At 35.4% G+C, this 6,375-nt stretch overlaps 1 pseudogene across 1 annotated transcript; it reads left to right on the forward strand.

Moving 5' to 3' along the window:
• The first annotated feature begins 3,259 nt into the window (after positions 1–3,259).
• LOC308503494 (protein SET-like) lies at positions 3,260–4,084 on the forward strand (annotated as a pseudogene). Its single transcript has one exon. The product of its transcript is annotated as a protein SET-like (transcript).
• The last annotated feature ends 2,291 nt before the right edge of the window (positions 4,085–6,375 follow it).

Below are 6,375 nucleotides of genomic sequence, written 5' to 3' on the forward strand. Positions count from 1 at the left end.
AAGCTTGGATTTGTATATCCCTTTAGTTACTTACCAATTGTGTGATCTCTATGACCTGGATAAGTCACTTAATCACTCTGAGCCATAGTCTCCTTATTCATCAAATGGGAATATTAATTGTTAGCACATTGGCTGTTCATTCAGCCAATAAATGTGTATTGACTGCCTGCTTTGTACTGATCACTGGCAGGTAATATTTGGTCATAGGTAGATAATAAATAATATTTGATCTTACACTCAATGAACTTATAACCCAATGAAGAAGACAGGTGAGTAAACAGGAAATCACCCCCCTGTGATAAGTGCTAAGACTGGTAGGAAGGCAGGCTGCTTTGGGGAGGGTTATAGAACAGCTGGCTTTTAAAAGACAACCAGCAAATATAGTACTCATTCATTTCTTCTTTTCCCTCCCTTATTCAAAAGGATCCTGTTGCTGCCAACCCTTCCGTCCATATGTGGTTTTATTTTAGAAACTTTCCTCTAGCTTAGGGCGTCTTTTTGTTTTTAATGTATAATGTGGCTCTGCGGTGATGATGCCGTTTAAGAACCTTTCAAAGCCAAATGAGGTGATACGTGTCATGTGTAATTTTCACCTTGGGCAGCTATTCTTCACATCAGTCTTCATGTGGTATTTAACACATTAACCTTAAATTTCCTCTAAAAGAAAAAGAGAATTCAAGAAAAAGCTGTAATAAGAAAATTTTAACATTTTTAGAAAACGAAAGAAAATAAATTTGGGCTTTTTCTTTCTCATTATTTACATATACTTGCAAAATTACTTACTATGGTTTTTGCTGGCTGCCTCCCAATAACCCCATTCCAATTTTGAATGTAAAAAATGTGAGAATTTGATATTAGTTTCTTCCAGAGTTGATATTAGAGTATGACACTTCTAGATTCTTATTTTTAAAAAAATATTTTATTAAAATATAACTAGCATACAATATTATATTAGTTTCAGGTGTACACCAGTTATTCAACAATTACATACTAAGCAGTAACCACCATGATAAGTCCAGCATCCATCTGATACCCTGCCATGCTACCATGATATTGACTATATTCCACATGCTATACATTACATCCCCATGACTTATTTGTTTTATAACTGGAAATTTGAACCTCTTATTACCCTCCACCTTTTCCCTCTTTTTAAATTTTTAAATTACAGTTGACATTCAATATTACTTTATGTTAATTTCAGCATAGTGGTTAGGCATTTATGTAATTTAAGAAGCAATCCCTCTGACTAGTCTAGTACCCACCTTGAACTATACATAGTCATTACCATATTATTGACTATATTCCTGATGCTTTGCTTTACAGCTCTATGACAGTTGTGTAACTATCAATTTATATTTCTTAATGCCTTCATCTTTTTCACACTGCCTCTCCCATCTATCACTCCAATAAATCTAGTACCCATCTGGCACCACACATAGTTATTACAATATGATTGACTATTTTCCTTATGCTATACCCTACATCCCCCTGACTACTGAATAACAACCAATTTGTACTTTTTAATCCCTTCCTTCCTGTAATGATCCCCAAACCCCCTCCCGTCTGGCAACCATCAAAATGTTCTCTGTATCTATGAACTTGTTTCTGTTTTGTTTGCTCGTTAGATTCCATTTATGAGTGAAATCATATGACATTTATCTGTCTCTGTCTGACTTGCTCCACTCAGTACAATACCTTCTATGTCCTTCCATGTTGTTGCAGATGGTATGATTTCATTCTTTTTTATGTCTGAGTAATATTCCATTGTATATATGTTCCATCTCTTATTTATCTATTCATCCATTAGACACCCAAGTTGCCTTGATATCTTGGCCATTGTAAATAATGCTGTGATGAACACATGGAAACAATGTTTCTTCCATGTAGCATTTTGGGTTTCTTCAGAAAAATATCAGGAATTGGAATTACTGGGTCCTTTTTGTCTCTTAATGTAGCCTTGGTTTTAAAGTCTATTTTGTCTGGTATAAGTATCGCTACCCCAACTTTTTGTTTTTCCCCTCATTTCCATTTTCATGAAATATCTTTTCTCCATCTCTTTGCTTTCAATCTGTGTGTATCTTCCAATCTGAAGTGAGTCTCTTGTAGCCATATATGTAAGGGTCTTGATTCCTTATCCATTCAGACCTCCTATGTCTTTTGATTGGAGCATTTAATCTATTTACTTTGAAAGTGATTGTTGATAGATATGTAGTTATGACCATTTTATTATTCATATTTTTTTCTCTTTTGTATTTTTTAATGAAAGAAATCCTTCTAACACTTCTTGTAATAGGGGTTTGGTGGTGATAAACTTCTTTAGCTTTTTCTTGTCTGGGAAGCTCTTTATCTGTCCTTTGATTGTCAATGATAGCTTTGCTGGGTAGAGTAATCTTGGTTGTAGCAATTACAGCATTTATCTACACCTTCGTCTTGACCAGAAACCCCCTGACACTTTTAGATGTTTGATTGTGTTTTGTTGCCAACCAGACTCCACAGTAATACAGGTAAATACTTATTGCCTCATGTATTTTTTTAAGTCAGTATGAAAGTAGTCCAAAATTGAAGAAGTTGTTTGTAGAAATCAGGATGAAGATTTTATTTATAATATATAATATCTCTATATATTATCTCTCTCTAAATATAATATCTATATCTATATCTATATTTGTATCTATCTCTATTTGTATCATCTATATCTATACCTTTTCCTGTCTCCCTTTCGGTGGGTCTTGATTCTGCAAGACACCAGAGTTAGGAGGTGCATGAAGTTTAGTAGATCTGTTTGTAAAGTTTATGAAGGGGAAGAACTAAATTCTCTTAGCTTAGAAAATAAAAGGAGATAAGTATTACTGGAAGAATTAAGTGTATAGGTTGACTAGAGGAATATGAAGGGAACTTTTAGGACCACATTAAATTTGTAAATAACTTTTTCCACAATAATTTTCAGGCCATTTAACAGGGTGTCTGAAAAACTCCTTACCTCTAAATCGACAAGTGTTACTTCAATCTGCTTATATTAGTAGTTATCTTTAAAAATATTAATTATAGAAGCATTTTATATAAGAACATTTACATTTACCTGCTACCAATCCTGAAGCCATTGCCTTTTTCTTGTAATCCAGTAGCAGCTCAAAATATACAAATCTAGGTTCAAGGTTTGGTGTATAGAGAGGAGAGAGCTGCACTGGGTCTTCAAAACTCACTATGGAGTTCTCGTAGCTTCTTCCAGATGTGATTCTCAGACTCTCCTCACACCATGGCACCCAAAAACCAGTCTTTACTCCCACCTCAAACAAAGAAACTGGAGAAGACATTGACCTCTCTGGACTTGCCAAAGGGAGAAAAAGAATAGCAAGAAGCGATTGAACACATTGATGAAGTACAAAAGGAAACAAAGACTTAATGAGCAATCCAGTGAGGAGATTTTGAAACTAGAACCAAAATGTAACAAACTCCACCAACCATTTTTTCAGAAGAGTTCAGAATCAATCGCCCAAATCCCAAATATTTGGTAATAACATTTGTCAACCATCCACAAATGCCTGCACTGCCTGACGAAAAGGATGAAGAGGCACTCCATTATTTGACAAAGGTTGAAGTGACAAAATTTGAAGGTATTAAATCAGGTGACAGAATAGATTTCTATTTTGATGAAAATCTTACTTTGAAAATAAAGTTGTCTGCAAAGAATTTCACCTGAACAAGAGTGGTGATCCATCTTCAAAGTCCATTGAAATCAAATGGAAATGTGGAAAGGATTTGATGAAATGTTCAAGTCAAATGCAGAATAAAGCCAGCAGGAAGAGACAGCATGAGGGACCAGAGAGCTTTTCACCTGGTTTACTAATCATTCTGATTCAGGTACAGATGAGTTAGGAGAAGTCATCAAAGGTGATATTTGGCCAAATCCATTACTACCTGGTTCCTGACCAAATGATGAAGAAGGGAAAGAAGACGACGATGATGATGAAAAAGAAGAAGATTGGAAGATATTGATGAAGAAGGGGATAAGAAGGAAGGTGAAGATAAAAATGATGATGAGGGAGAGAAAGGAGAGGAAGATGAAGGAGAAGATGACTAATGGAACACTGATGGATGACAACCTTCCTTTTTTAATTTTCTCCAGTCCTTGGAAGCAAGTAGCAGTTTTTTGTTGTTGTTGCTTTTTTTCCTCTTGTGCTCAGTCACCTTATTTTTGAGATTTCTTTTCTCTCCTTTGTATCATGGTTCTCACCTTATTTGGGGGTGGAGAATATCTTGAGCAGAATACAATGGGAAAAGAATTTGCCCCTTTCTGTTTAAAATTCATTTTTATCCCATCCTGTCTCACCAAAAACTTTATGGAATCAACACTAATGTGCTCTGTGAAAGAAAACCTTCTGCTCCTTTAGCCTCTGCTGGAAGCTGGAGGGTGCTAGGTCGCTGTGTAGTAGTTCATAGAATTCTAGTTTTTTTCCTCCTTCCTCTGTATATTGGGTTCAGAGATTACACTTTTTCTCTATGTGAATATAGACAGTTAGCATTTACCAACATGCATCTGTCTACATTTCTGTTGCTTAAAGAAAAAAAGCAACTTAAAAAAATGGGGTTAATGAAATTATAGAAAGTCAGCGAAGGGTGGGTTTGAGGTGTTTGGGTGGGACATTTTGACAATGTGGCTTCTCATTTGGCCTGTTTAATTGTGATGTATAATGGACATCCTTGCAGTTTAAGATGACACTTTTAAAATAAAATTGTCTCCAGAAAGAAAGGAAGGAAGGAAGGAAGGAAGGAAGGAAGGAAGGAAGGTAGGAAAGAAGGGAGGGAGGGAGGGAGAGGGGGAGGGAGGGAGGGAGGGGGGGAGGGAAGGGGAGGGAGAGAGAGAGAGAGAGAGAAAGAGAGAGAGAGAGAGAGAGAGAGAGAGAGAGAGAGAGAGAGAGAGAGAGAAAGAAAGAAAGAAAGAAAGAAAGAAAGAAAGAAAGAAAGAAAGAAAGAAAGAAAGAAAGAAAGAAAGAAAGAAAGAAAGAAAGAAAACTCACTATGCAAAAAACCCAGCCAGCCTTTTGTGACTTGGGAGTATTTCACAATAATCAGAATAAATTTAATCTTGAATTTTCAGTGCAGATAGTCTATCTAGATGGTGGCATAGCAATGATATAAGTTATTTCCACAGTTCAGTTTGTGAAATACCCTTTTTGTGTGTGTGTGTGTGTGTGTGTGAAATACGTTTAAGCAAGTATCCTATTAATATTCTATAGGTCAGTGATTGAATATTCAAAGAATTTCACTTTGCTATAAAACCTTTATCAAGATTTAATTTTCATGAAAGTAGAAAGGCAGAGTATCTTTACATTAAATCATAATTAAAATCCATGTGATATTACCTACAAATATTTAGGACTTTATTTAACTGAACCAAAGATAAAAAACAAAACTAATGAATGACAAAGTTCATCGTGCAGCTTCCAATTAATGTAACAGTCTAACAATTGCTCAGAAAACCCAGGAAGATTTAAGCATATACGTATATTATATGTAATTAATGTAATAAAACATGTATGCATTATTTTCTCACATAAGGTACCTATGTATAGCTATAGGATTGTGTATGTGTGTGTCACATGTGCTATTTTCACAGCCAAGGTCATTTTTACAAAAACAGAAATGTTTTTCTAGTGAAGATTTTATCCTATTCCTTTGAACTAGGATTATGGAATTTCATATTCTGCTCTCCTCTGAGTTCCATTTTATCCTTTAGAGTCCAAAAATCGGACTATAATATAAAAGCATTAAGCTTCCTTGCTTGACTTATAAAATTGTGCAGTGATATTTCCAGTAATAAACCCCATAAAGTATGACTTGTTTTATGAGCAAAAATGTCCAAAAAACTTACGAGTAACCTCTGAATCTCTGTGGAAGATTATTAAGCCTGCTTTGGTGCCTCATTTTATCTTTAGTTGCACAAGCTTGATAATGAAGTTGAAGAAAAACAACACCTACTAGCCCAGGGAACGCACAAAATAAAACAAAATGGAGGAATGCTCTGAGGCTGAAAATGGAACGTGTAACTAACTACATCAAGTTCAGGGGAAGGAGTTTAGAGGCTGGAAATGTCCAGAAAGGACCTACGCATCTTCTTTTCCTGCATTCCCTTTCTACCTCCCCAGGAGGAGATTTCAGGCTCTCTGCTGTTCAGACTTTTAAAACCTTGTACTGGGATGTGAAATGATCTTTTTTTCTTAAATAGAATATGGATCTCATCACTTCCAATGCTGAAATACAAGCTTGAGTACAAAATAGAAGGTAGAGACTCAACAAACTCAAACTGAGTAAACTTTGAATGCAAGTACATAAAGCCTTGAAGAAAAAAAATAAAGTAGCACACAACTGCTG

This window comes from Rhinolophus hipposideros (assembly GCF_964194185.1).
Source record: "Rhinolophus hipposideros genome assembly, chromosome: 10".
In the NCBI taxonomy this organism is placed as follows: Eukaryota; Metazoa; Chordata; class Mammalia; order Chiroptera; family Rhinolophidae; genus Rhinolophus; species Rhinolophus hipposideros.